Here is a 16,176-nt window from a genome sequence, read left to right as displayed (position 1 = left end):
CACCCAGCAAGATTGTAAAGAAGACACCATAGCGCTATTACAATTTTTAGCCACTGAAGGACATAAAGTAAACAGAAATAAACTGCAGCTTTGGAGAAAACAAGTTAAATACTTAGGATATGTAATATCCAAAGAGGGTAGGACATTAGATGAGGACAGAAAAGTAGCGATTTTACAAGCACCAAAACCCACCACCAAGAAGGAAATGATGTCCTTCCTGGGTACGACTAATTTTTGTCGGAGCTGGATTCCAAACTACACCTTGGAATCTGCACCACTGACTAACCTGATATATAAAAAGCCTATCGCAGCACAGGGTTTGTTACAATGGACACCAGAAGCAGAATCTGCTTTCTACAAACTGAAGCAGTTAATAGCATCCCCATTAGTTTTAGGTTTACCAAACTACCACAAACATTTTTTCCAAACTGTAGATTGTAAGCAATGTTATATGACAGCAGCATGGGGACAAGCAACGCCTTATTGCTTATTATTCATCACAACTGGACCCAGTGGCCCAGTCTTTACCTCACTGTGTACAAGCAGTAGTTGCAGCTGCAATGGCAGTACAGGCTTCGGCCTCAGTAGTTTTGTTCCACCCTCTCACATTGAGAGTGCCTCATGCAGTCACGATTATTTTACTACAAGAGAAGGTAGCATATCTTTCCCCTGCTAGGCATCTTTCCTGTATGACTATATTGTTGAGCCAACCTCATATAACAATTGAACGATGCACGACTTTGAACCCTTCTACCTTGCTCCCACCCCCTGCAGATGGCACACAACACAGCTGCCTGCAGGTAATTGAGCAAAAGACACTGCCTAGAAAAGATCTTGCGGATGTCCCCTTGGATGATGCCGAGGTCACATACTACGTGGATGGCTCATGCAAAAGGGGTCCTGCAGGACAGAAGCTAGTAGGATATGCAATAGTTTCTGATGTTGAGATTATAGAAGCGAAACCCTTACCACACAATTTACCTGCACAGGCAGCAGAATTGATTGCCTTAACACGGGCATGTACCTTAGCAAAGGGTAAATGTATAAACATTTTTACTGACAGCCAGTATGCTTTCTCTACTGTACATGTTTTTGCGCAACAGTGGAAAAATCGAGGAATAATAACATCTACTGGCAAACCGATCAATCATGCACAGTTTATTTTAGATCTTTTAGAATCTATTCAGTTACCTCAAAAAGTAGCCATTTGTAAATGCACAGCTCATATCAAGCAATAGGAAAGGATTTCAAAAGGTAATGCGAGAGCTGATATAGCTGCAAAGCAGGCAGCTTCAGAAGTATTTCATTTGAGTGAAGAATTACAACCCTCTGAGATTTTAGATTTAGAAATGTTAAAGACAATGCAGACACTTACGCAAGTTGAAAAACGAAGATGGGTAAAACGAGGAGCAGTTCTCGAAAAGGGGCTGTACATCTCTAAAGAAGGGAAACTGATATTGCCATCTAATTTGTTTAGATATGCAGCTTTGTTGAGCCATGGGCAGTGCCATGTCTCAACAGGGGGGTTGGTACAGCTTGTGAACCAAGTGTTTACGACATACGGATTCTTAAACTACTCTAAAAAATTTTGTTCGATGTGCCACATTTGTAATAAACATCATGCACAAGGGGCGTTAAAGACCAAGCAAGGGACTTTCCCTACACCACCGTATCCATTTCATACTATCTGTATGGATTTCATAGAATTGAACAAATGTGAAAATAAGAAGCATTGTTTTGTCATTGTAGATATGTTTTCCAGATGGGTGGACCCCTTTCCGACTAAAAATCCAGACTCGGCAATGGTTGCAAAAGTTCTCATTAAAGAAATCATCCCTAGATTCGGCCTTCCAGAAAAGATCTACTGTGACAACAGCACACACTTCGTAAACCAGCCCATACAACAGTTAAGTAAACATTTTGGTATTTCTTTAAAAAATCATTGTGCATACCACCCACAATCTGCAGGGCTAGTAGAGAGGCATAATGGGATTTTAAAGAGTAAGCTAAGGAAGTTAATAGTAGAAAAGCAGAGGAATTGGGTGTACTGTCTGCCCCTGGCAGTGTTGAGCATGAGAACTGCTCCGAATGCAATAGGATTGACTCCTTTTGAAAAACTATTTGGAAGGGCTTATTATATACCTCAGTGGAAACCTCTCATGCCTGCAGACCAGGAAGCTGACTGTACACTTGCAGAGTACATGAGAAATATGTTGAATTCTAAACATCTGCTGCAGTCAAATTCTGTTTCAGATAAAGAACGAACCAGACCGTCAGAAGTGGCAGTGCCCCCGGGTACCTGAATTTGGGTGAAGACAGTAAAGAAAAAGAATTAGGCATCACCAAAGTGGAAAGGTCCATGTCAAGTGCTTCTATTGACACGCACTGCAGTCAAGATAGCGGAACACGCCTCCTGGATCCACCTGACACACTGCAAATTGGTTTAAAACTTTGAACTGGACAAAATTCTTGTCACATGCCAAGAGTAAAAATGAAAGAGTCCAGAAGAAACAGGAATGCAGAACAACCTCTTCCTCAGAAGTATTGCATACTCATCCTGTTAACTGTACTAGTGACAATAATCTTTTTGCTGTGGCCTTTCCTTTTCCCAGCCACACAGACTGAACTGAATAAACGTGAAGCGTTACTTATAGAATGGCATCCAAACTTTAACACTTACCAGGCAATTTAATATGTGTATGCTGAGACTTTCAATGTTTCGAATTGCTGGATTTGCACAGCTTTACCGACAGCATACGAGGGGTTATTAATGACTATGGTCCCCCTAGGGGTCAATGAGACCTGGGAAAACTTGATTTATGATACCTCAACTATTACATCACAAGATAAAATAGCATTGCACTTGTCTGTTCCACAAAAGGGAACTGTGTGTTTTTATAAAAATGATACTGTTCAGGTGGGTTGGAGCAATTGCAATGTAACTGTTCCTTATAAATGGTACACTAAGGGTAACAATGTAGATTTTTATTATAATACAAATTATGATTCATTTCTTGGATTGACGCACAAAACACTTGATGAAGTAAAATATAATTCTGTTCTTTATAAACAACTGTCTATAATTGATAGAAAAATGTTTCATGCAGGGCGAGTGTATATTCATAGCAAAGTTACTACTAAAGTAGAGGACTGTTATTTTGTGTGTGGCAGAAAGGCATACAAATGGTTACCTGAGAATTGGTCTGGCAGTTGTTTTTTGGGTTACCTGGTTCCAGCCATACGACACACTGCAGTTTTGCCTCGAGGAAAAATTTGAAATGTCCGAGAGGTCGTCAAGAAACCTGTAAATCCAGTGGGACAAATCGATGCGCTTTGGAAGGACCATCATTCTATAGGCAAATTACCGACACATATGGACTTGAGTGATAGCGTTATATCATGTGCAGGCATATTACCAGCATATGGAGCAGTGAAATCAATCTGGGAGCTGAGAAAACTGTCTAAACTTCTCGAAGTGATGAGCAATGCAAATTTTTCCACCCTCGAATTGGTGACCGATGAACTGAATGCCATGAGAACTGTAGTGCTTCAAAACTGCATGGCTCTCGACTTCACCCTAGTGGCGAGAGGCGGTACTTGTGCTTTAATCCAAGAAGAATGCTGTTTGTATAGTCCTGACCATAAACATGAGATAGACAATCATCTTGAGGTAATTCAGCAAGTGTCGGCCATGACCAAACCAGACCCAAACCCACTGATGGACTTTTTCCAGAAATGGTTTGGGGGGTGGGGTGCCATCCTAATGAACATCCTGATTGCCATTTGCATAGGAATGCTCCTACTGGGTGTATGTGTTTGTTGTGGCATCCCCTGCATGAAAAGACTGATTAAAGTCCTTATAGACATGTCAGTTTCTGAAACCTTATATCAAAGTGCTAAGTTTGAAGAACTATTGAAAAACTGAAATGCTTTCATAAGTTTAAACTGAATGACTCTCTTAACTGCAAATCCTGAGTAGGAAGAGGTTTGGAGAAGAAAAACCTGTTTATGCTTACTTTGAAAGTAGAATAAAAGTATTAAAAGGAGGGAAATGTCAGAAAAATATGTATTAGTGTATATATTAGTAATATGCTTAGTGCATTTAGAACTTGAAAATGGTTAACACATTTATTCTATTTTACACTGCATAAATCTGTACAAATTGCAGAAGCTTATTTACCTTGTATTGTCATGAAATATGCACAGCTAAAATCTTTGCTTATGCCTTGGAAATTTACTGAGAAGCAGAAGATTTCTGCTTGTGTCAGGAAAATAATGAATAGAACAATACCTCTTGTATAAAGGTTGTTGTCTCCTTGCTGCAAGTTATTAAATGTACCTTAACTGAACCTTACGTGTATTGGTCTTTGATGTTTTTTCCTTTGACAGATTGGTCCTTCAGACCGGAAATCCTCACTTCGCCTCGGATCAGACAGGCCAGGTGACTTGAAACCATATGGGGAAGAAACCACATCGGTTCTTCTTATTTGAAAAGCCCTCCGACTAAATTGTCGTACAAAAGAGGCCGGCCACTTTCTGACCTGCAACTGAAGGATGGGTTTACTCGAACCAGGTGATCAATCACAAAGGCTCAGGTAAGGTGAATCTACCTTTTTTTTCTGTTTTAGATCAGGGACTAGATTCGCATTGTTTTTGTCAGGACTATTATTTTTTTTATAAGTCAGGGACAAGAAAGATCGCTGTCTTGTCATAGATCAGGGAAACAGGGCAGGTAGGCAGTCATTCTGAAGAAACTATAACAAAATCCATGGTACCACATTAAAAATAAGGAGTTACATAACGATTAAAAGGTTAGAACAAAATGGGTAATAATTGCACAAAAAGACCCCACAATCCACCGTTAACCGAAGACGCGAAATACATGCAGTCACAGCATGCTGATAATATTAAATACTATTCAAAATGGGTTAATAAATATGAATTTGATGATAAATTAGAAAAACCCTCGCTTGTTAAACTTGTCAAACAGCTTAAAACCAATTCCAAAGGTCGGGTAAAAAAGCAACATCAGTTAGGAATTCCTCAGGCACACAGGTGGATTGAGGAAGTAAACCGTAGGGAAGAAAGAAGTAATAATTCAAAAGCAATGTTTTTAGATAAGGAGGACAATAACTTAATAATAGCGTCGGCCCCTCCACCTCCCCTACCAGAATATGAAGCAAGTGAACAAGTTATTCCGCCACCACGATAGCCTGCTGTTACCGTGACACTACAAAAGCAAAACCGTTTATTAGAGATCCCGTCAAGACCAGGTCACGAACACGGGCAGAAAACTCAAAAGGGTTCACTGAGTTATATCAAATGGGTAGAAATTCACAATCTATGAGTGAAGAAGAAATATGCCCACTTACAGAAGTGCCTAATCCTCAGGCAGGGCAAGAAGGTCAGAACCTGACTATTCTAGTGTATAGACCCTGGACTCTGGAAGACATCCGGAAAGCCACTGAGAGAATTCCCATCCAAAAGACAATTTTAGAAAGTTCTTAGAAGATTTGCAAGGAAAGAGGCTAAGTTACACTTTAAATGGAGAAGAGGTAGAAAAAGTAGTCAGACAAATTGTGGGACCAGATTGGCACATGATTAGTGGCAACTGGAATCCCCGTGCGCTCAGGCCCCTCCCACATAGCAGTGCAGAGTTAGACAACAGAGTGAAAGATCTTACAGACTGCATCACTGAGAAATGGAAGCCTAGGGCAGACTCGACTTGCATTATTCAATGCATCCAACAAGAAGGTGAAACTATTGACAGATATTATGCCAGACTATTAGAATGTTTTAATAACCATTGTGTAATGCAGGTTCCAGAAGATCAGACACAAGATTCCCCATATGAGCAGCAGTTAAAGAATGCATTTTTGAAAGGCAGCATTGCACCCATAAGCAGTTTTATTACAAAGCACATGGTAGATCATCGTACATGCAGATTACAGTCATTACTTGAATATGCCAGGCATGCCGAAAGGCATTTTAATAGCAAAAAGAAAAAGAAAGCACAAGTATTTTCTGTAGAAGATGGAGCAGAAGTTTATGTAGTACAGTCCGGGAATAAAGGCTAGAGAAATGCCCTGGGAAGCAAACAATCTGATCAGCGATCAGAGGACTTTGAAGGGCAAAAGAAAAGGGGTGAATGTTTTAAATGCGGTAAAAAGGGACACTTGGCAAGGGATTGCAAGAAAAACAAGAAGGCAACCACGGAAGACAAGGAGGGTGAGGACTGACTATATGATGGTCAAGAATCACTAGAAGGGGATAGCGGAGAAAGGACAAATGAGAATGTGTTAGAGGGAGTAGAGAATGTGACAGAAGAAATAGAGGAAGTGTAGGAAGTCACGGATAGTGAAGAAAATGAAATATTGGATTTGGCCTTATTGAGCTTAGAGCTCTATTTAGCAGAGACGAAACCAGAAGTTACACTCCTGGTAGAAGGGAGGGAAGTCAGATTCTTGTGTGACTCAGGGGCATCATGGACCCTGATACATCCCTCCAAACTGCCAGAGAACTCAGAGTCACCTGATTACATATTAGTGAAAGCAGCTAATGGACAGCTGTATCAGGAGCCCCTCTCCCATAATATTGCAATAACTGATCCTGTTTCAGGATTGACCCAGAAAAGCAAAATTGTTGTTTCTGCAAAGTGCCCGGTGAATCTCTTGGGCAGAGAACTTATGCAGCTATTTAGTATAGCAGTAGTTCAGACTATGCAGGGTATGGAAGCACAGCGACAAATTGATACCTTTGCAGTGCAATCGGAGAGTGGAATGTTTTATTGGTACAGCCAGGGCTTGGTTACGACTGGTCCAGGGGCAGTAACCAAAGAGTTGATGAACATAGCCATCAGCAAGTTCCCCTCCCTTGACATTGATAAACAGCATTTGTTGCACTGTACTCTGTATTATTGTAACACACCAGAACCTGATACGTAATATGAGCAAGAATTGTTTAGAAATCATGCAAACAGATTGATATTATGTAATCTGTACTGGGACATGGAAGGGAACAGTGTAACCAACTGTTCATTGCCCCAGGAGTTCTTTGCACTCTATAAATCTAATCGGTTACCACACGTTAGCTTAACTAAGGACAAGAATGTAAAATGGGTAGACCTAGGAGAAAAAGTCATGAGGTGGGAGAAGCAGACAGAATTAGAACTGTCAGGACAAGGAATAGAAAGGCAGAAGTTAAATTGGATAACTCAGACCCACCCAGCTTTACACTTGCAGTTTAGCAAGGACAGCTAATTAGCACTCCTATTAAAGGAGGAAGAGAATGCCTTACACAATATACCAGAACTCTTTGGTCAACAGGAAAGTCAGATGTAGGACTTATTCGTACAGCAGGACCAGTTAGTACTACGCCAAAGTCAGCATTTAGACCACAGAAAAGACAGTATCCCTTAAGAAAAGATGCAGAGGTAGGCATCAAACCTATTATAGCAGTTTACTTAAGGAAAGGGTGCTGGTGGAATCTCCTGATTCACCATGTAACACTCCCTTATTTCCTGTCAAGAAAGCAAATGGAGAGTGGCGTATGGCCCAAGATTTACAAGCTGTAAATGATGCAGTAATACCAAGGGCACCTATGGTGCCAGACACACACACCCTGTTGAATGATTTAAAACCTCAACAGAAATATTTTTCTGTGGTAGATATCAGCAATGCATTCTTTTTGATACCGATACACCCTGACAGCCAATATTGGTTTGCATTCACATTTCAGGGGAAAAGGTATACGTATACGCGACTACCACAGGGATAATGTGAAAGTCCGACAATATTTTCACAAGAAATGGCAAGCAACTTGGTGGTATTTACCCCACCAAGAGGTAGTCAGATTTTGCTTTATGTTGATGATATCCTGCCGGCGGCCCCCACTCAGCAAGATTGTAAAGAAGACACCATAGCGCTATTACAATTTTTAGCCACTGAAGGACATAAAGTAAACAGAAATAAACTGCAGCTTTGGAGAAAACAAGTTAAATACTTAGGATATGTAATATCCAAAGAGGGTAGGACATTAGATGAGGACGGAAAAGTAGCTATTTTACAAGCACCAAAACCCACCACTAAGAAGGAAATGATTTCTTTCCTGGGTACGACTAATTTTTGTCGGAGCTGGATTTGAAACTACACCTTGGAATCTGCACCACTGACTAACCTGATATATAAAAAGCCTATGGCAGCCCAGGATTTGTTACAATGGACACCAGAAGAAGAATCTGCTTTCTGCAAACTGAAATAGTTAATAGTGTCCTCATTAGTTTTAGGTTTACCAAACTACCACAAACCTTTTTTCCAAACTGTAGATTGTAAGCAAGGTTATATGACATCAGTGTTAACACAGCAGCATGGGGACAAGCAACGCCCTATTGCTTATTATTCATCACAACTAGACCCAGTGGCATGGTGTTTACCTCACTGTGTACAAGCAGTAGTTGCAGCTGCAATGGCAGTACAGGCTTTGGCCTCAGTAGTTTTGTTCCACCCTCTAACATTGAGAGTGCCTCATGCAGTCGCGATTATTTTACTGCAAGAGAAGGTAGCATATATTTCCCCTGCTAGGCATCTTTCCTGTATGACTATATTGTTGAGCCAACATCATATGACAATTGAACGATATACGTCTTTGAACCCTTCTACCGTGCTCCCAACTCCTGCAGATAGCACACCACACAGCTGCCTGCAGGTAATTGAGCAAAAGACACTGCCTTGAAAAGATCTTACGGATGTCCCCTTGGATGATGCCGAGGTGACATACTACGTGGATGGCTCATGCAAAAAGGGTCCTGCAGGACAGAACCTAGTAGGATATGCAGTAGTTTCTGATGTTGAGATTATAGAAGCGAAACCCTTACCACACAATTTATCTGCACAGGCAGCAGAATTGATTGCCTTAACATGGGCATGTACCTTAGCAAAGAGTAAATGTGTAAACATTTTTACTGACAGCCAGTACGCTTTCTCTACTGTACATGTTTTTGCGCAACAGTGGAAAAACTAGGAATGATAACATCTACTGACAAACTGATCAATCCTGCACAGTTTATTTTAGATCTTTTAGAATCTATTCAGTTACCTCAAAAAGTAGAAATTTGTAAATGCACAGCTCATACCAAGCAACAGGACAGGATTTCAAAAGGTAATGCGAGAGCTGATACAGCTGCAAAGCAGGCAGCTTCAGAAGTATTTAATTTGAGTGAAGAATTGCAACCCTCTGAGATTTTAGATTTAGAAATGTTAAAGACAATGCAGACACTTACTATGCAAGTTGAAAAACAAAGATGGGTAAAACGAGGAGCAATTCTCGAAAAGGGGCTGTACATCTCTAAAGAAGGGAAACCAATATTGCCATCTAATTTGTTTGGATATGCAGCTTTGTTGAGCCATGGGCAGTGCCATGTCTCAACAGGGGGGATGGTACAGCTGGTGAACCAAGTGTTCACGACATACGGATTCTTAAACTACTCTAAAAAATTTTGTTCGATGTGCCACATTTGTAATAAACATCATGCACAAGAGGCATTAAAGACCAAGCAAAGGAGCTTCCCTACACCACCGTATCCATTTCATACTATCTGTATGGATTTCATAGAATTGAACAAATGTGAAAATAAGAAGTATTGTCTTGTCATTGTAGATATGTTTTCCAGATGGGTGGAAGCCTTTCCAACTAAAAATCCAGAAGCAGCAACGGTGGCAAAAGTTCTCGTTAAAGAAATCATCCATAGATTTGGCATTTCAGAAAGGATCTACAGTGACAACAGCACACACTTCGTAAACCTGACCATACAACAGTTAAGTAAACATTTTGGTATTTCTTTAAAAAATCATTGTGCATACCACCCACAATCTGCAGGGCTAGCAGAGAGGCATAATGGGATTTTAAAGTGTAAGCTAAGGCAGTTAACAGTAGAAATGCAGAGGAATTGGGTGTATTGTCTGCCCCTGGCACTGTTGAGCATGAGAACTGTTCCAAATGCAAAAGGATTGACTCCTTTTGAAAAACTATTTGGAAGGGCTTATTATATACCTCAGTGGAAACCTTTCATGCCCGCAGACCAGGAAGCCGACTGTACACTCGCAGAGTACATGAGAAATCTGTTGAATTCTAAACATCTGCTGCAGTCAAATTCTGTTCCAGATAAAGAACGAACCAGACCATCAGAAGTGGCAGTGCCCCGGGGTACCTGAATTTGGGTGAAGACAGTAAAGAAAAAGAATTGGACGTCACCAAAGTGAGAAGGTCCATATCAAGTGCTTCTATCGACACCCACTGCAGTCAAGATAGTGGAGCGCGCCTCCTGGATCCACCTGACACACTGCAAATTGGTTAAAAATTTTGAACTGGACAAAAATCTTGTCACATGCCAAGAGTAAAAATGATAGAGTCCAAAAGAAACAGGAATGCAGAACAACCTCTTCCTCAGAAGTATTGCATACTCATCCTGTTAACTGTACTAGTGACAATAATCTTTTTGCTGTGGCCTTTCCTTTTCCCAGCCACACAGACTGAACTGAATAAACGTGAAGCGTTACGTATAGGCTGGCATCCAAACTTTAACACTTACCAGGCAATTAAATATGTGTATGCTGAGGCTTTCAATGTTTCGAATTGCTGGATTTGCACAGCTTTGCTGACAGCATACGAGGGGTAATTAATGACTACAGTCCCCCTAGGGGTCAATGAGACCTGGGAAAACTTGATTTATGATACCTCAACCATTACATCACAAGATAAAATAGCATTGCACTTGTCTGTTCCACAAAAGGGAACTGTGTGTTTTTATAAAAATGATACTATTCAGGTGGGTTGGAGCAATTGCAATGTGACTGTTCCTTATAAATGTTGCACTAAGGGTAGTAATGTAGATTTTTATTATAATACAAATTATGATTCATTTCTTGGATTGATGCACAAAACACTTGATGAAGTAAAACATAATTCTGTTCTTTATAAACAACTGTCTATAATTGATAGAAAAATGTTTCATGCAGGGCGAGTGTATATTCATAGCAAAGTTACTACTAAAGTAAAGGACTGTTATTTTGTGTGTAGCAGAAAGGCATACAAATGGTTACCTGAGAATTGGTCCGGCAGTTGTTTTTTGGGTTACCTGGTTCCGGCCATAAGACACACTGCAGTTTTGCCTCGAGGAAAAATTCGAAATGTCCGAGAGGTCATCAAGAAACCTATAAATCCAGTGGGACAAATCGAAGCTCGTTGGAAAGACCATCATTCTGTAGGCAAAGGACTGACACATATGGACTTGAGTGATAGTGTTATATCGTGGGCAGGCATATTACCAGCATATGGAGCAGTGAAATCGATCTGGGAGCTCAGAAAACTGTCTAAACTTCTCGAAGTGATGAGCAATGCAACTTTTTCTGCCCTTGAATTGGAGACTGATGAACTGAATGCCATGAGAACTGTAGTGCTTCAAAACCGCATGGCTCTCGACTTCACCCTAGCGGCGAGAGGTGGTACTTGCACTTTAATCCAAGAAGAATGTTGTTCATATAGTCCTGATCATAAACACGAGAAAGACAATCATCTTGAGGTAATTCAGCAAGTGTCGGCCATGACCAAACCAGGACCAAACCCACTGATGAACTTTTTCCAGAAATGGTTTGGGGGGTGGGGTGCCATCCTAATGAACATCCTGATTGCCATTTGCATAGGAATGCTCCTACTGGGTGTATGTGTTTGTTGTGCCATCCCCTGCATGAAAAGACTGATTAAAGTCTTTATAGACATGTCAGTTTCTGAAACCTTATATCAAAGTGCTGAGTTTGAAGAACTATTGAAAAAATGAAATGCTTTCATAAGTTTAAACTGAATGACTCTCTTAACTGCAAATCCTGAGTAGGAAGAGGTTTGGAGAAGAAAAACCTGTTTATGCTTACTTTGAAAGTAGAATAAAAGTATTAAAAGGAGGGAAATGTCAGAAAAATATGTATTAGTGTATGTATTAGTAATATGCTTAGTGCATTTAGAGCTTGAAAATGGTTAACAGATTTATTCTATTTTACACTGCATAAATCTGTACAAATTGCAGAAGCTTTCTGACCTTGTATTGTCATGAAATATGCGCAGCTAAAATCTTTGCTTATGCCTTGGAAATTTACTGAGAAGCAGAAGATTTCTGCTTGTGTCAGGAAAATAATGAATAGAACAATACCTCTTGTATAAATGTTTTTGTCTCCTTGCTGCAAGTTATTAAATGTACCTTAACTGAACCTTACGTGTATTGGTCTTTGATGTTTTTTCCTTTGACAGATTGGTCCTTCAGACCGGAAATCCTCACTTCGCCTCAGATCAGACAGGCCAGGTGACTTGAAACCATACGGGGAAGAAACCACATCGGTTCTTCTTATTTGAAAAGCCCTCTGACTAAATTGTCGTACAAAAGAGGCCGGCCACTTTCTGATCTGCGACTGAAGGATGGGTTTACTCGAACCAGGTGATCAATCACGAAGGCTCAGGTAAGGTGAATCTTCCTTTTTTTTCTGTTTTAGATCAGAGACTAGATTTGCATTGTTTTTGTCAGGACTATTATTTTTTTTATAAGTCAGGGACAAGAAAGATTGCTGTCTTGTCACAGATCAGAGAAACAGGGCAGGTAGGCAGTCATTCTGAAGAGACTATAACAAAATCCATGGTACCACATTAAAAATAAGGAGTTACGTAACGATTAAAAGGTTAGAACAAAATGGGTAATAATTGCACAAAAAGACCCCAAAATCCACCGTTAACCGAAGACGTGAAATACATGCAGTCAGAGCATGCTGATAATATTAAATACTATTCAAAATGGGTTAATAAGTATGAATTTGATGATAAATTAGAAAAACCCTCGCTTGTTAAACTTGTCAAACAGCTTAAAACCGATTCCAAAGGTCGGGTAAAAAAGCAACGTCAATTAGGAATTCCTCAGGCACACAGGTGGATTGAGGAAGTAAACCGTAGGGAACAAAGAAGTAATAATTCAAAAGCAATGTTTTTAGATAAGGAGGACAATAACTTAATAATAGCGTCGGCCCCTCCACCTCCCCTACCAGAATATGAAGCAAGTGAACAAGTTATTCCGCCACCACGATATCCTGCTGTTACCGTGACACTACAAAAGCAAAACCGTTTATTAGAGATCCCGTCGAGACCAGGTCTCGAACACGGGCAGGAAACTCAAAAGGGGACACTGAGTTATATCAAATGGGTAGAAATTCACAATCTACGAGTGAAGAAGAAATATGCCCACTTACAGAAGTGCCTAATCTTCAGGCAGGGCACGAAGGTCAGAACCTGACTATTCTAGTGTATAGACCCTGGACTCCGAAAGACATCTGGAAAGCCACTGAGAGAATTCCCATCCAAAAGTCAATTTTAGAAAGTTCTTAGAAGATTTGCAAGGAATGAGGCTAAGTTATAATTTAAATGGAGAAGAGGTAGAAAAAGTAGTCAGACAAATTGTGGGACCAGATTGGCACATGTTTAGTGGCAACTGGAATCCCCGTGCGCTCAGGCCCCTCCCACATAGCAGTGCAGAGTTAGACAACAGAGTGAAAGATCTTACAGACTGCATCACTGAGAAATGGAAGCCTAGGGCAGACTCGACTTGCATTATTCAATGCATCCAACAAGAAGGTGAAACTATTGACAGATATTATGCCAGACTATTAGAATGTTTTAATAACCATTGTGTAATGCAGGTTCCTGAAGATCAGACACAAGATTCCCCATATGAGCAGCAGTTAAAGAATGCGTTTTTGAAAGGCAGCATTGCACCCATAAGCAGTTTTATTACAAAGCACATGGTAGATCATCATACAAGCAGATTACAGTCATTACTTGAATATGCCAGGCATGCCGAAAGGCATTTTAATAGCAAAAAGAAAAAGAAAGCACAAGTATTTTCTGTAGAAGATGGAGGAGAAGTTTATGTAGTACAGTCCGGGAATAAAGGCTAGAGAAATGCCCAGGGAAGCAAACAATCTGATCAGCTATCAGAGGACTTTGAAGGGCAAAAGATAAGGGGTGAATGTTTTAAATGCGGTAAAAAGGGACACTTGGCAAGGGATTGCAAGAAAAACAAGAAGGCAACCACGGAAGACAAGGAGGGTGAGGACTGACTATATGATGGTCAAGAATCACTAGAAGGGGATAGTGGAGAAAGGACAAATGAGAATGTGTTAGAGGGAGTAGAGAATGTGACAGAAGAAATAGAGGAAGTGTAGGAAGTCACGGATAGTGAAGAAAATGAAATATTGGATTTGGCCTTATTGAGCTTAGAGCTCTATTTAGCAGACACGAAACCAGAAGTTACACTCCTGGTAGAAGGGAGGGAAGTCAGATTCTTGTGTGACTCAGGGGCATCATGGACCCTGATACATCCCTCCAAACTGCCAGAGAACTCAGAGTCACCTGATTACATATTAGTGAAAGCAGCTAATGGACAGCTGTATCGGGTGCCCCTCTCCCATAATATTGCAACAACTGATCCTGTTTCAGGATTGACCCAGAAAAGCAAAATTGTTGTTTCTGCAAAGTGCCCGGTGAATCTCTTGGGCAGAGACCTTATGCAGCTATTTAGTATAGCAGTAGTTCAGACTATGCAGGGTATGGAAGCACAGCGACAAATTGATACCTTTGCAGTGCAGTTGGAGAGTGGAATGTTTTATTGGTACAGCCAGGGCTTGGTTATGACTGGTCCAGGGGCAGTAACCAAAGAGTTGATGAACGTAGCCATCAGCAAGTTCCCCTCCCTTGACATTGATAAAAGCATTTGTTGCACTGTACTCTGTATTATTGTAACACACCAGAACCTGATAAGAAATATGAGCAAGAATTGTTTAGAAATCGTGCAAACAGATTGATATTACGCAATCTGTACTGGGACATGGAAGGGAACAGTGTAACCAACTGTTCATTGCCCCAGGAGTTCTTTGCACTCTATAAATCTAATCGGTTACCACATGTTAGCTTAACTAAGGACAAGAATGTAAAATGGGTAGACCTAGGAGAAAAAGTCATGAGGTGGGAGAAGCAGACAGAATTAGAAATGTCAGGACAAGGAATAGAAAGGCAGAAGTTAAATTGGATAACTCAGACCCACCCAGCTTTACACTTGCAGTTTAGCAAGGACAGCTAATTAGCACTCCTATTACAGGAGGAAGAGAATGCCTTACAGAATATACCAGAACTCTTTGGTCAACAGGAAAGTCAGATGTAGGACTTATTCGTACAGCAGGAACAGTTACTATTACGCCAAAGTCAGCATTTAGACCACAGAAAAGACAGTATCCCTTAAGAAAAGATGCAGAGGTAGGCATCAAACCTATTATAGCAGCTTTACTTAAGGAAAGGGTGCTGGTGGAATCTCCTGATTCACCATGTAACACAACCTTATTTCCTGTCAAGAAAGCAAATGGAGAGTGGCATATGGCCCAAGATTTACAAGCTGTAAATGATGCAGAAATACCAAGGGCACCTAAGGTGCCAGACACACACACCCTGTTGAATGATTTAAAACCTCAACAGAAATATTTTTCTCTGGTAGATATCAGCAATGTATTCTTTTTGATACTGATACACCCTGACAGCCAATATTGGTTTGCATTCACATTTCAGGGGAAAAGGTATACGTATACGCAACTACCACAGGGATAATGTGAAAGTCCGACAATATTTTCACAAGAAATGGCAAGCAACTTGGTGGGATTTACCCCACCAAGATGTAGTCAGATTTTGCTTTATGTTGATGATATCCTGCTGGCGGCCCCCACTCAGCAAGATTGTAAAGAAGACACCATAGCGCTATTACAATTTTTAGCCACTGAAGGACATAAAGTAAACAGAAATAAACTGCAGCTTTGGAGAAAACAAGTTAAATACTTAGGATATGTAATATCCAAAGAGGGTAGGACATTAGATGAGGACGGAAAAGTAGCTATTTTACAAGCACCAAAACCCACCACTAAGAAGGAAATGATTTCTTTCCTAGGTACGACTAATTTTTGTCGGAGCTGGATTCGAAACTACACCTTGGAATCTGCACCACTGACTAACCTGATATATAAAAAGCCTATGGCAGCCCAGGATTTGTTACAATGGACACCAGAAGCAGAATCTGCTTTCTGCAAACTGAAACAGTTAATAGTGTCC

Source organism: Protopterus annectens, chromosome 5.part0 (genome assembly GCF_019279795.1).
Source record: "Protopterus annectens isolate FY-2018-M chromosome 5.part0, PAN1.0, whole genome shotgun sequence".
NCBI lineage: Eukaryota > Metazoa > Chordata > Ceratodontiformes > Protopteridae > Protopterus > Protopterus annectens.
This window is presented reverse-complemented; position numbering follows the sequence as displayed.